This window comes from Lichenostomus cassidix, chromosome 3 (assembly GCF_008360975.1).
Source record: "Lichenostomus cassidix isolate B80296 chromosome 3, HeHo_3.0, whole genome shotgun sequence".
Classification (NCBI taxonomy): domain Eukaryota; kingdom Metazoa; phylum Chordata; class Aves; order Passeriformes; family Meliphagidae; genus Lichenostomus; species Lichenostomus cassidix.
In genome coordinates, this window is record NC_139483.1 from 68,235,302 (window position 1) to 68,253,782 (window position 18,481).

General features: G+C 46.4%; 1 protein-coding gene across 1 annotated transcript in view; it reads left to right on the forward strand.

The window, feature by feature from the left end:
- The first annotated feature begins 5,134 nt into the window (after positions 1–5,134).
- SCML4 (Scm polycomb group protein like 4) overlaps positions 5,135–18,481 on the forward strand; it is a 66,649-nt gene continuing 53,302 nt past the window's right edge. The window contains exons 1-2 of the mRNA XM_085056216.1: positions 5,135–5,289; positions 5,943–6,089. The gene's annotated coding sequence lies outside the window, so the exon portion shown is untranslated. The remainder of the gene's footprint in view (positions 5,290–5,942; positions 6,090–18,481) is intronic.

Sequence of the window (18,481 nt, forward strand, 5' to 3'; positions counted from 1 at the left end):
ACCTGCTCTGGGTGCAGGGGATTTTACCCAGGCACTTGCTCTTTTGGTTGTGGTTCCTCTCTTGCTTGAAAAAAGCTCGAAAGGGAAGGAGAAGGCACGATTTTGGCAGCTCAAGGGATTATTTCTTTTATCACTAAGGATTCTGTGTGATTTTATTGCCTTTTTGAGCTCTTTAACACAGCAATAAACGAGCCGTTAAAATATTTTAAAATCAATAAGTGTAATAAAGAACCAGGCAAATTACAAAGCTGCTCCTGATGTTTAGTGATTTGGGAAATAATCATGTCCTCAAGCGAGCAGTGAGTTGGGGTAGGGAGGTAGCTGGGGTGACCTTGCAGGGGCTGCTGCGCCAGGGATGGAGGAGGCAGAGCGGATCAGGAGCTCACCCCGGGGCAAAGGGGGCTGTGGGGTGGGCAGTGGGCACAGGCTGGGCTGGGTAGGGGTCTGAGCAGGATGGGAATCCTGTATCCTGCCACCCCTTGCCCGTCCTGGCTGCTGTCAGCCTCATACCTGGGCTTTCTCTTTGCCTCAGGCATGTGCTTAATTTTCAGCTCATCCTCCCGAGCTGACCGCTGGAGCGCATCTGAAGTCTCCGCGGCTTTACTCGCATTTAGCAAGGAGCCTAAACAAAAGGTGACCTCCAGCGCCGGGCTGGGCAGGGGGTGACCATCGGGTGGTCCTGGCAGCCTGGGGAATTTCTTGCTTGTCCCAGCGCTGCCATCCCACCTCGCCTCCTTTGCCGGGCAAGCTGGAAGGAGCCGGGGTGGGAGTCGCAGCTCATGTTACCGCTGTTTTCAGAGGTTCACGCGTCTAAATGACTTCTCAGCAGCTGTCCTCCCTGGAGACCCGCTTTCTTGAAAGATGATACTGCTCTGGTAATTAAGGTAATTGTTTAAATTCATTCCCTTAAACCAGACCCCATCATAACTTAACCAACTGTATCTGTGCAAGCGTGGCGGGGTTGAAGAGGGTCGGGGCGGATGTCACGGGATTGATTCATCATCCGGAAAGATTTATAGGTAAAAATCTTGTTAAACTGAAATGCCTAATAAAGATGCAGGGGAAAATCACATACAGGGCATAACCTGGGCAGGCAGCTGCCCCAAAAGACCTGCTGATATCTCCTGTGCTGTGGTGACTGACAGGGTGAATGTCACCCCCGCAGCCAGGTGGAAAGACATGCTCCAAGCCCCACCCCCGCCCCGCTCATCTTCTCCTCAAATAGCAGATTGGGCTGCACTCACTTATGTCGTTTTGGGATATTTAATTTCCTTTCTCACTTACCCTGAATGCTTTCTGATTTCATGGAAGTCTGAAGGTAATTGAATGTAATTGTTTAAAGAATCAAATTATTTAAATTATAGGGTAATGTTTGAAATAAAATGACGATCTGTGGGAGTTTATTAATGTTGGTGGTGGATGGAGAGTGGCAGAGTGATGTGTGCCACCATGCCCAGCACAGGGCTATAGGGCTGGCTGTACGAGGGAGCCACAGGCTGGGGAGGGGCGATGGCTCAAGGCCAGGATCCAGTCTGGTCCTTAGTGGGTGACAACCCTCTGGGATACTTGTCCCTCCCTGGCAGAGCCCGAATTGTGGCCAGGTTTGTTTTCCCTGTGAAATGGCTTGAGCAAAAGCTGGTATCTCAGTCGTTCTTTGAGGCTGTTTCAGGACATCTGTGGGGAGTGACAGAGATTACCCTGGGGATAAGGGCTTTTCCCCATTGCCACATGGATTGCCCCATGCCCATACCCTGGATGCCAGGCTGCCTCCTGGATGGTCATTAAAGCCTTGGTCTTCCATCCCTCACCATACCTTTGCCTGCCTCAAAGGCTTCACTTCCATGTCAGGGGTCTGTTTCTCCTCAGAGAAGGCTGTGAGGATGAGCAGTGGAAGGAAGGGTTGAAAAATGGTCAGTACAAAATAGGGGAAATACAAATATCAGGACGCTGCTGAAAAGAGTGTGAATAGGATTTGTATTTAAAAAAAATTTTGGAGATTGATGGTGGCCCACAGGTCACATAGTTGGGGAAGCAGTAACAGGAGGCAGGAGGTTTCAGTTGTTCTCCTTGTTCTGCTGCTGCCTGCCTCTTTGTGCAGAGATCCTTAATATTTCTCTGCAGTGCCATTTTCATTTGAAAACCCTGTGCCTACAGAGGAAAGTGTTTCAATGGCTTTGAGGCTGGGTGACAACCAGCACCTTAGGTAAAAAAGACCTTTTCCTTTATCCCCCCTGCTTTATCACCTTTTTCACTTCCACTTGGAAATGAAGCAAGTGATTACACTGCTCAACCACATTTCTGGTGTTTGGTAGGCAGATTTACTTGGGCAGTGATTTGAAGCTTCCCTACCTCCTCCATCCACTCTTCCCCTCACCCCACAGTCAGGCATGTCCCTCTGCACCTGGGAAGGTGGTGTGAACCAGCTTTGTGTGGAAGGGCCAGCCTTGGGTTGAAGCCACCAGAGGGTGACCATGGCTGCTCAGGTGGCCCTGACACTTCATGCACATGCCACAAGCATGGCAGGCAGTTCCCCTGCACCATCCTGGGCACAGCCTTCCCCTCAGCTCCACCTCAGGCTCATCTCCATTTGCCCCTCCTGGGGAGCCTGAGATTTGGGAGTGAGCCTTGCATTTTGACTCCATAGCAGATGTAAGCATTTCAAACCATCCCCCCAACACTATCTCATCCACCCTTGCTTTTAGCTGTGATTTAAGCTGCTCTCCAGACCAGCTGTATGTTTTAAACCAAAATGCAACTCTTTCAATTAAACTTTAAATTCAAGGCTGTCAAGTAAGCCCTGCAAAGAGCATATTCCAAGGAACTCTGCAATCCTTCACTGTGCAACATTTGCTCCCAAAGCAGTGGGGAATTGGCCGGTTTGAGATCTGGTTTGGGTTTTGGCTGCAAAATTATACACATCATTAATAGCAGCAGTGACAAGAAAGCAAAATTTCCAATTGCCTCCCCAACACTTTGCTCTTGTGTTGCATTGTACTAATATGATATTTTTTGTGAGAGGCCACAGCTGATGCCTCCGTGCTGTGAGGTTGTGCCAGCCTGCCCGTGCTAGATGACATTGGTAACGTGGTGTGACACAAGAAACAGCACCGGGTGTGACAAGCCACAGCAGCAATGGATCTGCAGAGGCAATGTGAAATGACTAAGGGATGGCTAAGACTCATGTTCAAAATTTTAAATGGCTTACAAGAGAGGAGAGGCTTTTTAAAAGAGTCTGTCACAATTTTTCCTAATTACTAGTACTTTTCCCTGTTTATCCTATTAGGGAACTTAAAACAGGGATTTGCATGGTGGTCCAGTTCCCTCCATTTTACCCTGGCATGGGAATCCATGAGTGCTGGCCCACTGATCCTGATTTTGTCAAAAGAAAAAAAAAGAAACAGAAGAGGGAAAATGAGGGATTACAGGTCTTTGCCAGGATGAAGGCTGGGATGAAGAGCATTTGTGTGCTTCGTTACTAGCAGGTTTGTGAGCACCACGGGTTTCATACACCAGTAGAATAAGACAGAAAACAGTTGTTCCAATTCTGTGCTGATAAAATATTTTTCACACCTACCATATCTGTCAAGTTTGTAGCAACGCAAGCCAAAAAAAAACCAAAAAAGAGGCTTAATGCCACCTTGTTTCTCCTGGATCTACCAAGCCACATTTTTTTCTTTAAATGCACAGAGTTTTCTCTAGCCATGACTGTAAGAAACAAATAATACCATGACCATCATCCTGACCTTGTGCTTGCAAGGGACTGCTGGAATGAGCTTGAGCATCTCACCTTGCTCACAGTCACTGGTGGGCAAGTGCTTGCCCTTCACCCCACTGACAGGAAAGGGGACCAGCAAAGCCCCAGCTCTTATTAATGCAAATAGCCCAGGATCTCTGCTTTCCTGCTTTTCCTCTTCTTGCCTGGTAAATAAAACAGGCTTAATATTAATCTCATCTTCTGTGGTGGCAAGTCAAAAGTAACTCCCCTAAAACCCAGAAAGACCAACTATCACAAAACTGGTGTGCAGGGACCACAAAACCAGCAGAACCAGTGGCCACGGCTGCAAGCCTGTCTGGTGAGGCACTCATGAGACTGGAAAGAAAGAGAGATAGGGACTGTGTTTGGCTTGCCATGAATACTAAATAACAATATATGTAAGCGTGTGAAGTGGGCAGCGGGGAGCTGTGCAACACTCACAAACAACTGTGACAAACTCCTTTGCTGGGATAATTTGATCTAGCACAGTCAATGGAGCATGGCAGGATTATTATGACCATTATTTATCATATGTACTACAGAATTTTTTTTTTTTTGGTGGTAAGAGCTGCTAATGCTGTGCTAAACACGGGAAGGACTGGTACTTTCTGTGATGAATGACTGGAAATTCAATGAAAAGCCTCTCCTGCATTCTGCCCATGGCATGGCAGCCATAACTGGTAATGCTGTGTATTATGGATATCTTTTCCTGGCCATACCTGTAAGATTCTCCACAGAGCCGACTTTGTGAATTTGTGTACAGCTGCATGTGTGTGTGCATGAGCCACACTGCATACACACACCCTCAGTGTAGCTGGCAGAAAGCTGCCAGGCACTATCCCCCCAATTTCCATGTAAATTACCAAAACCGAAGTGACTGGTCCTTCCCATCCATGGCACATCACGTAAGCTCAGCATCAGGCCAGGCTGCTGCAGGAGTGGGACAAAGGGCTGATGCTACAGTCCGGTTTCCATGGCAACAGAGGAGGGGTAGCGAGACCAGAAATGTTGCAAACACCCCTTCTTCTCACTGCAGCCCAATGCACTGTACTGCAAAAGACAGTGCTGCTCTGAGCGGGGGGAGAGGGCGCAGGAAGAGTCCAAATGTCTTTACCTTTCAGGTTGCGGAGTTTCTGAAATAAAAAGAAATGGCAGTTTTTCTTCTCAATGTGGTTGCAAAGGGAAAGGAAACCCGCCACGCAGGCCTTGTTTTCTGCGTGTAAAATGCGTGTGTTCTTTAAAAGGCAGTGGTTGGCTGCTTTTCCGGACATGATGTGGTAGAAGCTGTCATCGTAATGGAAATTCATTGCTGTAGCTATGGTAAATCGAGTTTTCTGCCTGTGCTGAATGCATTAGTCTAATGAGATGTTTGCAGCTGGAGAGCTGAGCTGCTGGAGACTTACACTGTGCTAAAAGACAGGGAGAAGATGGCTTTTGCTGGGGTCCTTGTGACTGTGCTGAAAGTCCTCTGCCCTTTGGGTCCCAGTGCCCGAGCTCTCTAAAGACTCTGCTCAGTGTCTTAGCCTAAGCAATAGGTAAGGGGAAAGCATGCTTCTTCTTCTTCTCTGCCTGGTGTTTGTTGCTGAGCCTTGTCAGAGCAGTTCTTGTTCTGCTTGTCTGTATGTGGCAACTTTGCAGCTCCTCAGCTGGAGACTCTCTTCACCAAAGCACATCATTCCCGAGCCCTGGGAGCAGTTCCCGTGGGGAGAGGGGCAGAGATCAGCCCGTGCTGCTGGCGAGAGCTGCGCGGCAGCGGGAGAGTGTCTGTGTCTGTGTGTGTGTGTGTGTGTGTGTGCACGAGTTAGTGAAGACTTCTGACTACAGAGCACTCTGCATGCAGTGTGGCTTCGGGCTTTTCCAAACCTGAATCTAAGTGGTCTTTTTTTTTTGCTGCCAAGGTAAATGTCTCTTCCATTTTTAAAGTGACTTATATTGCAATATATGTGGCAGACAGTATATGTGTCACATGTTGTGGGTTTTTAGTATAGTTCATAGAGCAATGAGTTTAATTATAATATTCTCGTATCTTTAAACCAGATGTTAAGTTGAATTTTTATGCCTAACTGAAAACTGGAGGGAGCAATATAGTTTACAGGCTGGGTTTTTCCTTCAAGACTCACACGCATCCAGCTTCTGAGAGACACCGAGGAGCACATTTGAGCAGAGTTGTTTGTGTTTGTCTTTTCAGGTGTTTTAAAGCTAACTTTGAGGGAGCTGCAATGCCTGCGGGCACCTGGCTAGCCCTGCCGCTCCCTCCCTAGCCCTCCAGCCCCCGCTGCCGCCCCAGCCCGCAGCCCACCGTTTGCTGACAGAGAGTGAAGCCCGGCGTGGTTCAGTGAGTAATTCCACCTTTCCATCGCTGCTCAATGGCTGTAGGGTTTATTTTTTTTGCCTGGGTCTCATCTGACAGCAGCAGTCTGGCAGAAAGAAGTTGCTTTTGGGTTTGGTGCATGTGGGGCTTGTGGCAGGAATAAAGTTAACCTGGTGAGCTGCAGAAGGAAAGTTGCTTGAATGCTCTGCTTGGAGGGGGATTGCTGTTTAATCCTGGGTTTATTTCAAAGAGGCTTCTGAACACGTTTTTCTCAAGGGTAGACCAAGGGCTTTTCAGATTGAATAAAGGCACAATGGGAGAAGTAAAGCAAAGAAAGGGATGTTGTTATTTGTGGGAGCAGGGCTTGAGTCTGAAGAGTGTCTTTGTGCTACAGGAGTACTTAGAGCATCCTCCACCCCACAGTGCTGCTGGTGCCCGGTGCAGCTCAGCACACCAGGTTCAGTCAGCCACTGGTGTAAATCAGCATGACTTCCCTGGCTCCAGCCTCATCTGACACCAGCTGAGGATATGCTCAGAGATTTGCAAGTTCGGGTTTTGTAATTTTATTTAGAGGAGGTGCCTCCCAGTCTCTCTGGCTGCAGGTGACTTTGTAGTTTAATTCAGATGTCAGTGATTTTCCCCATCAGGCAGAGCCCCTCTGCCCCATCATAAAAGTTAGTTAGCTGATGCACCTGTTCTTTAGATTAGAAAGGCAGCCAGGGGCATGAGTTTTTCAGTGATTGAGTGTGAAAGAGAGGCTGGAAAAAAATTTACCAACAGGAAAATTGGTATTGAATCAGAAACACTGCGGAAGGTAGACGTTGAGAAACGCTTTATTGGTGAGCACAGTAACTCTGACGTTTCTGTTACTTTGTCTACTGGAAATGTTTAAGTCAAGAACTTCCTCATGTTTTGTGGGAAAGTGTGGGTAGAAAGTGGCAATTTTCTTTCTTGGGTACTCAGTGACTTGCCATGAGGCTTCTCACCTGCAGGGTTGAGACATGACTGCTCAGGTGCTTGACAGTGGCTATGGGACCTAGAAAGAAGAAATTGCAATAAGATGCTTTTCCCTCAGCCATTCCCTTGGTTCCATGCATGAAACAAAGATTTGGGGGTTTGTTAAACATTAAACTTTTTTTTTTTTTTTTTTAAGAAAAACATGATATAGCACCTGTTTATGGTACTAGAGGTTCAGGAGCTTGAGATGTGTCCCCAGCATCTCTCCCTCCCTCAAATGCAGGTAATATTAAAGAAGAGGGAAAAAGCAAGAGAGGTCAGGCTGTGGGGTGTGGAACAGTTGTCCATTCCCATCGTGGTCACAGGAGACAGGCAAGCCCTGCCAGCTGGGCTCCTGCCTGCTCCCCCATCTAGCCCTGTTGTGGGGAGGCAGCTGGACAAGGGGATGTCCTGCTGGGACATGGGCTGGCCTCAGTGGGGATGCATCCATCCTCCTCATCTCTGGCCATGCTGGGACCTGTCAGCATCCTTGCAGACTCCCCCAGCACCCAGCCCTGGTGGGAGCCAGGTCAGACCCAACAGCAGAATATGGGATGATTTAACTAATTTAAGTTGAATAGTAGAGGTTGGACTTCAGTGATCCTTGTGGATCCCTTATAACTGAGGATATTCCATGATTCTCTGATTCTAATTCCTCAGCATCACCACTTCTTGGTGGGCTCTGCCCAGAGGTGCTTGGGGGCTCCTTTCCTGCAGTGAACTGAACTCACATCACTAAGGCTAGCCCATATTCCTAGCATTATTTTGGAAACACCCAGGGTACTTCCAATTGGAGACTGAGGCATGCTCTCCTCCTGCAAATGGAAGGGAATCCATACACACCTGGCAGGTAAATAAAAGGTGTAAAAGAACATTTTGGGTAAGGAAGACCTTCAGGAAATAGTTGATATGAGCAAGACAGCAATGATTTCTGTTGGAAATTGAAAGAGACAAAATGTTTATATTTGTTAACACTGAAGTCAGCAAAGCCCTGTTTTCTTCAGGGGATTTTAGTTCACTTTCATAAACTATACTCAATAGCCACATAGTGTCTTTAAAAAGAAAAAAAAAGAGAAAAAATACCCCAATACCCTCAAATCCTACCCTACTTCTTTCTTTACAGCTTTAAATTGGTGCAAAGGAGGAGTTGGCTTTATTTATATAAAACATTCCCAGCTGAGTTCTCCATCTGACCATTAAGACCAGCTACAGTGTTTAACAGGGGATGGCTCTCCACAGTGAGAATGAACAATAATTAGTTTACTTATGCAAAGAAAAATATTCCAGGCTCACCTTGGAGGGAAAAATTAATTACATGTATTAATTCTGTCATAACAAGTTGCCTTATGAGGAATTGGTTTCCTGTACCACTGGAAATAAAATATTCTCTTTATTTTGCTGAATATTAGAAAAGAAACTTGATTCAAAATTGTGTGTCGGGAGATTATGCACTGCACTGCTGAAAAGCATCATTATATATTGGTGCACTAAAGGTACTGGCTAATTTGCTATTGACTAATAAAATTGAAAAGAATTTATTATCTGAGTTAGCGTCTTTGCATCAAGTTTTTCTATTGATGAGAATGAAGGAATTAACAAAAGAAAAGATGATGTGCAGTGAAGGTGGAGTTAAAATGTATTAATTAAAGATCTAAACTTCTGATGTTATTTTTTTAACAAATCCTTATTAAAGATGGTGAACCTGTAGTCATTCATTAAGATTGACTGCTCCCTTTAGGAAATAGCGTAAATTTGGCTTGAATAAAGGATTGCCCAGAGACAGTCTGGAGGTGTAATTATATTCCACTGAAGGATGAATAATTCCTCTTGAATGGAACAGTTTGCTGTTGCCCTGCAGTTTATACTGACCTCATCTCTAAGGGTAATTTTCACCATACAGAAGAAATGGTGCTATAAATGCTAGCCTTTCCCTTTCCCCCTGTAAGAGTTTGTTACTCTGTTCACTTTGGGTGTGAGATGCAAAGGATGGGGTTTCCTTTCCACCATCGCTGGCACTGCAGCCAGGATTATGCCTCTGCTTTCCTGCTCCTCTTCCCTGGCATGTGCATGGAAGCTGGTGTGCTCGGCATTCGAAATGTCAGACCAAAAAAAGCTCTTGCAGGGGCCAGCTGTTGCTCTCGTTGCTTCAAGTATTTTTATACATGGGGCTCCCAGGAGTATTTTCTGGCATTTTCTTTATTTACGACAGGTGTGACTGCAATGGAGCATTCGGAGCTGTGCCCTAAATTGCTCTGAGTGCTTTGGTTGCTCACAGAGGGTTCACTCCCTGCCTGCCCCACGCAGGCCCTGGGTGCTCACACAGCTCTGCTGCAGCTGGAGCAGCAGGGAAGAGTCTGCATGTGGCACAGGGAGAGGGAGGCTCAAGGCCTCAGTCCTCTGTAAACCCTGCCCTGGCATGCAGGCACTGCCTGCTTTCTGCCACCACGCTGCAGCTCCAAGGTCCTGGCTTGGGACATGGGCAGCTGGCTAAGGCCACCTGCAGCTCTGCCCCAAATACATGCTGGTAGAGTTATAGTTTTGCCTATATCTGGGGCTGGTGCTGCACCTGAAGCAGTGATTGGCCCTGTACACTGGGTCCACCTCAGCTCAGGGTGCCAGGGCGTAGCAGCAGCTCAGCTGCTGGACTTCTGCTGGCACTTGTGCAAACCTTGCTTTCCCAGGGAGAACTACAGGGAGTTAATCCCGCAGTGTGTGCAGTGATAGGTGAGTCCTCGTGGCATCCTCTGTGATCTCAAGCAATTTGTAAAAAATCAGTGTTTCTGTGACACTCCCTGGACATGAGCAGCATGTGTGCACATGCTGCCTTTTGCTGAGGTATGGTCTCCGAGAGCTGCCCTACATCTCTGTTGTGTAAATCCCTTTTCTCGGTGCTTGCCTCCATCTCTCCATGCTTCCACTTTTGTGTCAATGGTGTGAGGGAGGTGCCACAAGATGTATCATATTGTACTTGGTGGGAGGTGCAGGGAAGGTATGAGATACTTTCGTATTTCAGCCCATTTTCCTGCATGTGTCACACACCTGAGGTTTCATTAAAAGAGCTAACTGTGAGTAACATGGAAACAACCATGTCCCCAAAATGCAGGATAAGTCCCTGTTGACCTGAAAGCCTGTAAGCAGCATTGGCCCCCAACGATTTCTTCCTGCCTGCCTGCCAGGAGGACACCCCAGACAGGTAGGTTTTTAACCCAAGACCTTGTCTTGCACCACAGGCAAATTTATTGAGAATTGTGGTAGTTGCCATCCTAAGAGGATCCGGTGAATGTTTAGGCACTTTATAAACTCAGTCAAACAGTCTATCAAGACAAGAGAGGAAAGGTGGGAATGAGGGATCACCTCTGGTCTTGTTTGCTGGTTGTCCTGTTGCCACTTCCTGTCCCCCTGCCCAAGTTACCTCTTGGGTACCTCTGCTGCTCCCTGGCCCTACAGAGCAGCCTGAATTTGGGGTAGAGTGGGCACACCTGAGCCATGAGACCAGCACTGCACCTTGGAACAGCAGTGGAGGTTCTCCTGGGGATGCAGCGAGGGGACAAAAGCTGCTTTCTGGTGGAACCTCTGTTTTACAGAATCAGTGTGTAAAATGATCTGATTTCCAAAGTGCACATCAGAGGTTTGCAGCCATCAGGACCTGTGGGCACTCTGAGGGGAGAAACATGACTGGAGGCAGGAGCAAAGATTTGGGTGGGGTCTTCAAACCTGGCCAGAGAAGGCACTCCGGTAGAAGAGGTTCTGGAAGGAGTGGCAGGTGCTGAACAGGGCAAAAGAGAGCTCTGAGGTTTTAGCCAAGGACAAATCCCAGTGTTACAAGTAGGGATTCCATATTAAAGAACCAGAGACATTGTGAGGTTTTTTTTTTGTCTCTGCTATCAATTTTGTTTGAGGCTGAGCTGCCTCTGTGCCTGGCTCTGGCTCTGCAGGGAAATGCCTGCACACCCTCAATGCTGTGCTCTAAAGTTTGGACAGGGATTCTGGGAAGACTTCAGGGGTTTGTTGGTGACTCCTATGAAAAACCCAACAGCATCAACAGGATTGCATTCCAGCAAATGATGTGGAGTCCAATGGTCAATAAGGCCTTTTAATATATGTATCTGCATATTTCCATGAGTTTGTATGTGCATGGGAACTATGCTATTGAACTGTGCAACATAGATAGAGAATTTTCCCCTGTTCTCCATCTCAAAGAGTAAAGTGAATCACTGTTACTTCATTTATTACCCCAGGAAGAAATATCTGGTGGAGGACACATCCATTTAGCATGGCATCTTAAAAATCATGCATGGGGAACTGAAGGAGGACTTCAGTAATACCTTATGTGGTTGATTTTTAAGATCTGTTTCCCATAGAAGATATCTGTTTTCTACCTCAGAAGAGCACAGACCTGGTGAGGGCTTTTGTGTTGCAAATATCCACTGCAGATTCTCAAGAGAGCATCTGTGAGAAGAAGCAGCACAAAAGGTCTCACTTCTCTTTCCTGCTCCAGGTGACAATAGAGGACAAACTCGCTTTTTGATGCTGAAAAGGGAGCTGTAGTGGGTGGCCCACCTCTCCAAGGTGAGGATGCTCCCTTCCTGCAGCTTGTGCAGCTGCCAAGGAGGTGGTGAGTGAGGGAGCAGGGATGGTGCATGGCCCTCCTCTGTCCCTGAGGGACAGTAGGGACTCCAGTGCCACTGTCAGGCAACAGCAATGCAACAAATTGTGTTCAGCATAGATGTGTAGTAAAGACACACACAGAGTAAAATAAATAGAAGAGAGGATGTCTTCAAGAAACTGTTTATGATCATTATTTATGTATATGTGGGGACTCAGTACACTGTTGCCTTAAAAAAATGTTTATAGCATTTATCTCCCGATTTAATCTGGCAGTCTCCATCTATTTCCCTGTAAACGATGAATGAGATGTGCCTAGTAACTATCTCTTATGGCTCAGTAAATACTTGAATTTATTTGCATATTAAGTTGGCCACATTTATATTGCGCTCGCTAAATGCAGCAACACGAACTACTACACAGAGGAGGCTCATGGGCCATTAATGTGCTGAGGATTTATGTGAATGACTCCCTTTAACATTAATGGAAGTTATCTGCACAAATCGCCTTCCAGTGGGGGAATAGACCATAATGTATGTAAATACATATTACTCACTGCTGTTTAGTTATTCAAGAGGACGCTTAGCAATCTAAACCACCGCTCTGGTGCTGATTTATGAGCAGTTTTCCTTAAAATGCAGGAAGAGAGGGTGCTGCTTGTCATGCAGGTTGTTGTGTCACCTCTGAACTGGCACACATTTGGAGGTGGTTGCAGCCCCTCAGGCTTTAGTGGGATACAGAGGAGGAAAGTTTTTCAGGATTAAATCCTTTCTGAACAGGTGTTTCATGTAAGAGTGAGGACATTCTGCTGGGTGGGAGACAAGAGCTAGGAGAAGATGGGTTCCTCTGTCTCTGTAACACTCTCAGTGTTACAGAGGCTGTGCTCTGTGCCCTAGTGCTGCTACCTTTCAGGAGGGGTTGCTGTGACCCTTCTGGTTTCGTCAGGCTTGGCTCTCCTGCCTTCACCCCCTTGCTTGGGAAGTCCCACTCATGTAGGTCAGTGAGCAGCATGGCTGGGCTCTATCCATCTGTGTGATGTAGGATGTCTCCCTTCCCACAAAAATGGATGTCCCCCTGCACACTGGGAGCTTTGCTGCCTGGAGTCCCCAGGGCAGCTGGATGGGTCTTGCCTCACTGCAGAGGCTGCAGGCATAGGCAAGGTGTGCTCTGGGAAAAAACTGTCATTGTTCCCTCTCTGCGTGGCTTTTTTTCCACCTTTTCCATATGTGTGAAAGCCAGCAGTGTGCCTGGGGGGATGCAAGCCCTGCTGCACCCTCAGCTCAGCTCAGAAACCTTTGGACACACATTTACATGTTGTGCTCCTCATGGGATTGTTGTAGTTGTATCAGGCCACTGAAGTTAATCCTGTGCAAATATCCTTCCCTCTCAGAACATGGGCTTCTTGGGTGATGCTAAAAAACAGAAAACTTAGCTCTTTTCTTCTTAACAGCTGACTAGATGAAGGTGAATTTGCCCTGAAACAAAAAATGAAGTGATTAGGCTGATGGGACTGACCACGGTGTTGCTATTCCAGCCTGCTTCCTACCCCTGCATGACCACAGGTTTGTGTGTTTCTTACACATCACTTGGAAGCTCAGGTGTGTCAGGGCTGCAACAGACCCAGTAATGTGCCAATCCCCTGGGATGGTTAGTTTGGGATGGAGCTATGTGGTCTGGGGAGAGACATCTGGGAGGAACCTGCGACTCGAGAGACATTACTCTTAACAAGAATATTAGAGATGGTGAAATTCCTTCAATCTCAGGTGTTTTGGAATTTATATTAAATTTACCTGCCATGGTTGTTACCTGTGATTTCTAATTAAATGTGGTTATTAAACTGGGACACAATACTGCAAAAAATATCATTTATTTTTTATCTTTACCCATTATTTTTACACACTTAGCAATGGCAGCCTCTGCCAACAGCAGGGACCAATGCTGAGATGGCAAAGAAACTCAAGGATCTGTCTTTGTCAAAAAGAAAGATCTGCTCAGGCAAGCTACCATTAACCTTGTGCCAGGGCTTTTGTCTCTCTGTGAACTTAGAACACATGGAGCAAGAGGGTCTGCCCAGGGAAGGGCTGATGTTTAGTGGTGGACTTGGCAGTGCTGGGTTAGCAGTTGGACTCGATGACCTCTGAAGTCTTTTCCAACCTAAATGTTTCTATGATTCTATGCCGTAGCTATTTATTTGCCTGGGTAGGTAGTAGGCTGCCATATGACAAGGAGAAAATGAAGGGTGGTCAGGCTATGTGATGTGGAGGTAGGCAGGCAGGAACATCCTCCTCTGTGAAATGAGGAGTGCAGGACTGATTGAGACTTCTGGTGGGTGATTTATTCTAATTAATTTGGAAGCTGGTGTGTTCTCTCAAACTCATTAATATCTAGCTCTGCAGATAAAGAGTTCTCATGCAGAGGGACATACGGGAGGGGATGATGAGCACACAGAAGCCCATCCTCCTGCCTGGGTGAAAGCTTCAGAGCAGACAGGGAGCTGGGAGAGGAAAGACATGAGCCTGCAGCCCCTCTCAAGTGTGCTCAGGGACTCAGAGCACGACTTGGAGAGCACAGCTGACAGCAAGCCCTGTGAGAGGTTGTGCCAAGGGAAATGGTCCCTGGGGCCAAAGAGGGAGAGAGCTTTCCAGAGAAGGCAAAAATTGCCATGCATGCCCATCTGTGTGCTTTAAGAGCTCACAGAAGCTGGTTTTCCCCAAAATAACGTGAGGCTGTAGGAGCACGGGATATACAGGTCCAACAGCAAAGAGGCCATGTATGCCACTCAGTTATTTCTCCCGTCAGTGCCAGCATGCAGGAACATGTACTGCTATGGAGGCACTTGTGTCTGGCACTTTAACAGCTAGATAGAAGTGCAGAGGAGCTGGAAATGCTAACGATGGTCTTGCTGTGTACTCAGCCTGTGTCCCAGGCTGCAACTGCAATCTTAATTACTGTTCGATGAAGAAGTGGTGTTAGTCAGAGGTATTGTAATTATTTATTGTTAGTAGGTCCAGGAGAGTGTGCTACCATTAATGACCTTTTTTTTTTTTAAACACAGAAATAAATGGCAGCAGAATAAATAAATAAAGTCAGCCTCTGAAAAGGTCACATTTGCCTACAGTCACACTCCATATGCCAGTTTCTTATGCTAATTTTGGGACAGTGAAAAGCCTGACACTCTGGTCATGCTGTCTGGTGATTGCTAGAGGGGGCAGATCAGGTTGGTCAACGCAGAAGCATCAGAAGAGAAAAGATGGGCTGGGAAGGCCAGGAGACCATGTTCCATAAGGGAATGTAAAATTAGAGGAAAATGGGAGGCAAATTAAACAAATAAAGTCTGAAATTCCTTCAGGTACTCCAGAGGCTTCATTCATCATGTTCTCTGGATGGCACTGTGCCACAGCCCCTTGCAGGCTCCTTGCAAGTGCAGAATATCTCCCTGAATGAAATATGTTAAAACTACCTGTTCCCAGAGATGATAAGGGAGCAAAGAAACTTGCAGGGGAAATAGGATAAACTCTGAGTAGAGAAAATGGCTTCAGACAGAGAATTTGGGGGATGATGACATTGATGGTATTGGATCCTGCATGAATTACATCACAAGAGTAAATCTGACTTTGGACTTTAAGGTGCAGAGGGAGGAGTTTCCAGTGGGCCACTTTGCCTGTTCTGCTGTGGGCATCTGAAACACACCTGATCCACATTTAGGGACAGCCTTGGATTTTCAAGAGAGACAAAAGAAGCTTTTCGGTCTGCCTTTTCCTTTCCTTTGCAATATCACAGAGATTTTATGAGGAGATACATACTAATTGTCTCAATCACTTCTCCAAAGAGTTTATAATCTGTCCATAAGTGATGTGGTCACACGCACAAACAATGAAAAAGGATGACTTACCTCCGTCCGATGTGACCATCCCCTGCAGAGGGACAGGCAGAATGAACTGTGACCTGCAGATGTTTTATCTGTCTCATAATCACTTGTGCTTTCTCACTGGCAGAAGAAAGAGGCTAAAAGCTGAAATGTTTTATCGAACAGTTTTGAAATTACTTTGCAGGGAAGTGATGTGCCTGGGGCCAGGAGGGGCTTTATGAAGGCTTCTGGATTAGGGAGATTTGTGGGATGGGGGAGCAGAACAGTTCACCCTTCTGGCCAGGGCTTGCACAGGCACCCTGAGCCCTTCTCACCAAGTGCCCACTGCTCCTGGCAGGTGCTGGAGGGAGGTCTCCCTTCCTGAGGGAAGGCAGGTGCCACCAGTCCTGGCTGTGTTGTTTCTCTAGTGATCCTTATAGTGGGACAGTCCTCAGGCACTGAGCAGCTCCCAGAGCCCTTGCTGCCCCTGAGTATGGAAACCTCTGTGGTACATCAGAATATGCTGCTGAGGCTGGCTGCTGTCAGTCCCAGATTGCTGTGTGCCTCAGCCTGGGCATGGAGGCATTTCTTCCTTGGCAGCCCCTGGTATCTCCACAGAGCTGTGAGGAGCTGTCTTTGCTACCCGAGTTATTGTCTCAACGAGTTAAACAAAATGTAGCCAGCAATGAAAGACATTGCCATTCTAGAAATCTTTTTCCAATTTTGTGATACAGACAGACAATAGGAAAATAATCAGAAAAAATAGGAAAATACCTTGAGAACCTGTAAACAATTCAGTGCTTGGAGGGGAAAAAATTCCTGTGTGGAGGGGCTGAGCATGCAATGTGAGTCCTTCCCTGCTCCCCCAGAGCCCTATTCCAGAGGTTTAAGCTGTACTGCAAGAGCACATAAGCCTTCTGCTGGTGCTCTGTGTTTGCTCTCAGCAGCCACTGTCAGAATTACATAGGGGCCAAACTCTGATTCCATAAAATGTCTGAAAGCTTTCTGTTAGCTGCACTTGGATCAGGTTTGGAAGTGTGCCTTCCACTGACAGGCCCTTGCAAGCACAAAACAACTGAAAATTCATTCAGAGGGACCTTTCATCTGGGGCGTGTGTTTTCAAAGAGCAGTGAAAGCACACATTTAATCAGTACAACTTTGTGGAACCTATTGCTGAAGGTATGCAGGCTCTGACATATTAGCCAACTGGAGAGGTTTTGCTCTGAATATTGGGTTTCTAGGTGATGAAAACAGCGCTGTTGCCAAACACAGTGTAAAAACCATCAAGAAAACAGAAAATGGTATTTTTTTGAGGACGAAATGGATCAAAACAGTCCTGAAAAGTGAAGGTTATATATTTATTTAGAAAATGAATTACAGATACAGTCAAACGGGTGAATATTACTCTAGAGATCTGTGTCCTTTAATAATTAGCCCCAGTTAACAAAGCTTTGCTCCCTAGTCACAGTGAGCTGTTCCTTGCTAACTCACTGCATGATATTCTCATGGTTCAGTCTTAGGTCCCGAATATTTAGCAGTTTCTCAGCATGCTTTTATTCCAGATGTATCTAATCTGCATTTTGAGAGCCACCTGCAGCCTCCCCCAGAGACAGATCCAGTGTCCAGGCAGAGGGCAAGCCTGTGAGCAGCCACAGCTCACCTTCCCAAGAAGGGTGTGCCAGAAAAAAAATCACAGCTGATGGCCTGAAACATTCCCACTAACCTCTGCCAGCCTGCCTGGTGATCACTTAGGCACCAGAGTTTTTCTCTTGGAGTGGGAAGCATTAGCAGTGGGGTGACCATCCAGTTCCCAAACAGTCCTGCTTAAAGCAGCAAGCTCTCACAAGAATTGCACATGCTTTTCTTATTCCTGAACTTAATTAAATTAACGTCCTTTTGTTTATGCTGTCCAATTAAAATGTTAAAATGTGATTTGAATATAAATGCATCTCTCAGGCGTGGAAGTGGAAGCTTTTAGCATCTTCAGAATCTGTGGTCCCTGAAATCTCTAAAGACAGAAACATTTGAGCTACTCCAGTTTATGCCAGAAAAGGATGAATCTTTTATAAGTATTATTTCTCAAAATGTAATATAAAAGTGCTTCAGATCCCTAAGGAATGAAGTTAACTTTATGTGAGAAATGTGTGAAATTCCTGCCCTCTGTCCAAAAAAAGATATTTCCCTACTGACTTTTGTAATATCTGTTCTTCAGATTTAGGGAGCTAATTTATTTCTTGGGACAGATATCTTTGGTAAGCACACCAGCTCTGGCATGCATGATCCAGTCAAGTGTAGTGGTGCTGGACAGAAACCATCACAGTTGGTGGCTGGCTGTTACTGGTGGTGGAATGGGGTGCAGCACATGGGCTGGTGCAGAAGCAGAGAGGCTGGACACGGCTGCTGAGCACCTCAGGGTTCCCCAGCATGCTGCTGGGATATCATTTGTGTGTGATTGGAGAAGCAGTGGACTGCTTCTTCAGTGCTCAGACTGCCCACAGAGCACATCTCAATGGGAAAAAGGGGAGATCCACACCTTTTGTTCCCAAATGGGGACATTAACCCTGGTGATTTCATGTAGTAGATACAATCTGGTGAGGAAGGAAGAATGGAAGCTTTATCCCATTTGTGGGCTCAAGAAAGGTGGGGAACGATGGCAATTGTACTCAGGACAGGTCTGACATGCTGTATCTGTGTTAGAAACATACTTACTTGGCAGAGTAACTCAGGATGGCAGCACGTAAGCCATAATGAAGCACCTAGAGTAGCACAGGAGGCAGTAAATACCAACGCAAAACATCCAGACCACCTCAAGCTGTTCACCAAGACAATTTTCTCTTTTATCATATAAAGTTTGCTTATATTTCTCATTAAAATGAATCTGGGGAAGACAGCCAGTTTTTCAACTTTTCACCAGTTTCTGTGCTAGTGATTCTTCCTGTTAATTACAGATGATTTCAGGGATCAGACC